This window comes from Lepeophtheirus salmonis, chromosome 10 (genome assembly GCF_016086655.4).
Source record: "Lepeophtheirus salmonis chromosome 10, UVic_Lsal_1.4, whole genome shotgun sequence".
In the NCBI taxonomy this organism is placed as follows: domain Eukaryota; kingdom Metazoa; phylum Arthropoda; class Copepoda; order Siphonostomatoida; family Caligidae; genus Lepeophtheirus; species Lepeophtheirus salmonis.
The window spans coordinates 15,380,997-15,385,574 of record NC_052140.2 but is presented as its reverse complement, the minus strand read 5'-3'; positions in this window follow the sequence as shown (position 1 = coordinate 15,385,574).

Sequence of the window (4,578 nt, the reverse complement as noted above, 5' to 3'; positions counted from 1 at the left end):
TTTGGTTGATAGACAATGGGGGATATTAAATATCTGATATGATTTTGAAAACTGTGTATGGCAAAGCGTAAATGTGTACCATCATTATGAAGCAAAAATAACACAGTTTTCAAAATCATATCAGATATTTAATATCTCCCATTGTTTATACACCAAACTTTGGTATTTTAATAAACAGTGAGTTTTTCATCTTTTGTGTTTCTCTCTCAATAACTTTTCATTTAGAAGTTATAAAAAGATAATAACGTGTTTAATTACCTTTTGAAAAAAGGAAGTTATGTTGTTAACCCCAAATTTTTTCATCAGTAGTTTCATCCTATAAAAATTAGTTTAATAATATCAATATGATATTAGAACACATTATAAAAAATTACAAATGCATCGAGGAGTCAGCAGTAATATTCAATGTATTGAGCACAAAAAAGAAGACATTTTATTACAAACATGTGGATAAAATTATGCACATATGTATGCTAAGGAAAACAAAATCTTGTCTCAAAATTGTCATAATAAAAGTGTTGTTTATGTAATTGAAGTGTGTTTTGCAGTTTACAGTGCAATTAATATTCCATATTCGCGAATATCTTAGCAGTATGACATCATGCTTCATTCTATGACCTCCATAATTAAATTGCATATTGATATTTGAATCTGTAATATGTAAAAATGTGTCATTCGCATATTTTATATATATATATATCATGTAGTCACCGGGTGCACTTGTGGATATATTATTCCCGGATGTATATTTTAAACTTATTTTGATCTGAGAAAATAAAAGTGTAGTCGTGTTGATGAAAACTATGAGGAACTATTGCAAGAGTGTTCACGTAGAACGTGATTTGTATGAAATGAAGAAACAACAGCTTAAAAAAAATTGTGAATTGTCCAAATAATATATTTAGTAATATTTTGTATTCAATATGTACTCCTTCACAAGCAATAACAGCCAGTACACGCAGGTGAACAGAATTTTGTTTTTTTGTTGTTTTTTTGGTTATTGATCTCTAATGTATATCATTCATATTTCATGCGCATTTTTAATATTTGTTAAGATTTGAATTATATATAAACCCTGGTATGCTAGAATAAATTTGGTTTGTTTTACTAATGAACGCTCTAAAGACTTAAGTACTCATCAGTCGTCCCATCATATTCATTTTTTCCTCAAACTCTTATAATTCTTTCATTCTTGAGGACAGAACACATATGAATTGATATAAGTATTGAGTAGTTACGTGTGAGTGTGCACGTTAAAAACGGGGAGTAACAATGAATATTTCTTGGGGAGTTATATTCTAAATTTTTAAAGCAAAATGTGACTTTTACCCACATCCGAATTACTCCGGATAATGCTGGTTATATACTCGTACAGTAAGGACTTGTCTCAAAATATTTGAAAATATATTTTTTTCTATTTTTATAAGTTCTAGTGGGTAAAACCAGACCTTTATATTTAAGTTAAATTGTCTTATTTCCATATATTTTATAAACATTATTTTCTATATACCAGGTGTGGCCATAAATTCTATGCACTTCGTTTTTGCTACAAAAATCAAAGTTTTCGGGAATGTAGTAAATTTGTTCCGGTCAAATACCAAAATAACAACTAAAAAATAAAAGCAAGATCTTCACAAGTGTCTTATAAATGCCAACTGAACGTGACCAACTAATTTCTATCCCAGCACTTTTGGATGTTGGCAAGAAAACAACAGAGGAAAAGTAGTTACCGTGGGTCCAACCCCACTATCCGGATATGAACGTAGTATTCCAGTAGGAATATACCTTTTTTTTCGAGTATCAAAAAATTTACGGTCACATTACACTCATATTACAATTTTATAGTATAAAAGAAAATTCTTCAAAATATTACATAAAAACTGACTATGAGCAGTAACAGTAATTTTTTTTAGGATATTTATTTTTGGAATAATACAATACGTTTTTCATTGTTTAAAAAAAAATCACATTATTGATTATTTTGCAATAATTTCATATAACTTAATCAAAATGTTAAACAGAGTCCTTGAGAAGAAACTTGTGAGATTATAACACTCGGTGTAAAGAAGTCAGTTAAATAAAGTTCTGCAATTCTCTTCGTTCTATATATTTTGTTTATTTAAGCTTTACAGCAAGCAAATTTATTAGTCAGGGCCTGAAAAGGTTTGTAACAATATTTTTGTCTGATCTATAATCTTAATCTCATTAAATTTTTATCTGCTTTATGCAAAAATTGTTGGGATCTTTAGTGTTGTGACGGTCCTTATTTAGGGCCAAGGTTCGCGGTCGAGTCCAATCCCACTTGTTGGTCCTTAAAGAAGGCCAAATCGATCCTTCGTGACGTAAATTAGAGTGTTTTTTCCCTTTTCAATGATTATGTTAATAAAGTATATAACTAAGTAGCAATATAATATTGTTTGAAGGATATGTGCAATAACCTTAATACATATTTTATGTATCTTATTTGCATTAATAAACAATCGATATTTTTATGATAAATGCCAAAGACCGACAGTCCTAAGGATCGGTCCCAAGGGCCAAAAAATAAGTACTGACACAACACTACTCTTCTTAACTTTAAACATTAAATTAATGACGTCAACATATTAAAGCTTCCTTACATTTAAACACGGCTTATATTTATGTCTAAAATTTTATAATTCAAAACTTTGAGAGATTTAGTTATTTATTCTTCAAAAATATTTTTTATTGTTAATTTATTAACGGTGGCAATCAACTAAGGAAGAGTTGCAACATTTGACCCGCTGCATTCAAATTGAACCAAAAACGAAATCTGTTGCAAATTTTTCCAGTCTTTTTAATATGTATGTAATTATATATTTGTTGTGTTCATGTCAAATTTTTACTAGAATAAATATATCCATTTTTTTTTGTATCTCAATGCAGTTTTTGAATGTTTATAAGTAGTTTATGACAAATTGAATGTATACATATGTAATTATGTAAAATTATAAAGATTCTTCCACTTGGCAAAAAAAAAAAAAAATACATTGAAATATTTAGAACAAATGTGTTAAACCTGTTTTTGCTCTCATTAAATACATAAAATAAAAACATACTCCTACAATTCAAACATTGTCTCTTTTTCATAAATAGGGCCCGGTTAATGCCCGTGCCAATGGTGAACTCATACTCGGAACAGCAACGTAAAAAAATATATATATTCACCGCAAAAGTGGATATCTGCTTGTTAACTAAAAAAAATTTAAAAAAAAAGTCATCAGACCGGTGATTTTACACTCGAATTTGTCCTTTTCCTATTTATATGAGTAATTAACTACAAAAGGGATGAGTCATCACGTGCATTATACATGGAACTAAAAACTTTTGTTTCCCAGCCTCTCCCTCACTCACTCATCACTGGGCTAGTGATCAGGTGGAGGTAGTTTTATGAAAATGATGTAACACACCGGGCCGTGCTGAATTATTTACCACTTTTTGTTCAGAACATATCGCAGACAATAATGACATATCGAATGACTTGAGAAACAATTTATTCATACATTTTTAGAATAATAAAATAGTTTGTGATCAAATTTAATCAATGTAGCCGCCATTTGACTCAATGACACTGGTCAAGCGACGTCTGAAGCTGCCACAGACTTGCTGGATGTAATCGGCGTCCATGGAGGCCCAGACCTTGTTGACAGCAGCCTTTAAGGCATTTATGTTCTTGTGCCGTTTTTAGCAGGCCTTGGTCTCCACGTGCGCCTAGATAGAGAGGTCTAGTGGGTTCAGATCTGGGCTCTGAGGGGGCCAGTAGTCCTTGAGCCAAAAGTTCATGTTGTCCTTGATCCACTCCTGAGCTTTCTTGGAAGCGTGGGTTGTTGAAAACCCCAAGGAGAGTTGCCGACTATGGATTTGATCCACGGAAGGACCTTGGACGCCAGAATCTTCACATAATCCTCCACTGTTAATCTGTAGCCAGTGGGGAACCATACCGGCGTCATGGTCTTCCCGTTGGAGGCCACGAGACCCAATATCATCACCGAAGCAGGGTGCTTTGTTGTTGCCACATAGCGGTGCTTATCTTACACATCTCCAAAGCTCACAACATGGTCATTTTGCCTGTTGAAAACAGGATCAACCGTAAAAGTTTTCTCATCGGAAAAAATGATGATGCGTCCAGATGAGCTCTTGATATCATTCAAGATTTTCTTGCCACGCTCAAGTTTGACTTCTCGCTGACGTTCAGTTAGCAGAGGGCGTTCAGTACGCCTCAGGGACTTTCCTCCAGGCCTTTTCAATGCCCTTGAAATAGTTGATCTCGACGTTCCCATCTTTTTGGCCAAATCGGCAATGCACCTGTTGAACGTTCTCTTGAACACTGCCTTTACTTGCCTTGTTGAGACAATGGGCTTCCTGCCAGCCCCAGGCGAATGCTTGAGATCACTCCAAGCCTCCAAGCGCTTGGAAACGTTGTAAATTGTCTTCAACAAGGCCCCAACCTGTTCCTTAGTGTTGTTATGAGGCGCTCCCGCTCGGAGGAGGGCAGCAATTTTGATCCTCTTTGTTTCTTGATTGGACATGGTCTCACGTGTGGAAGTTGTTACGCTC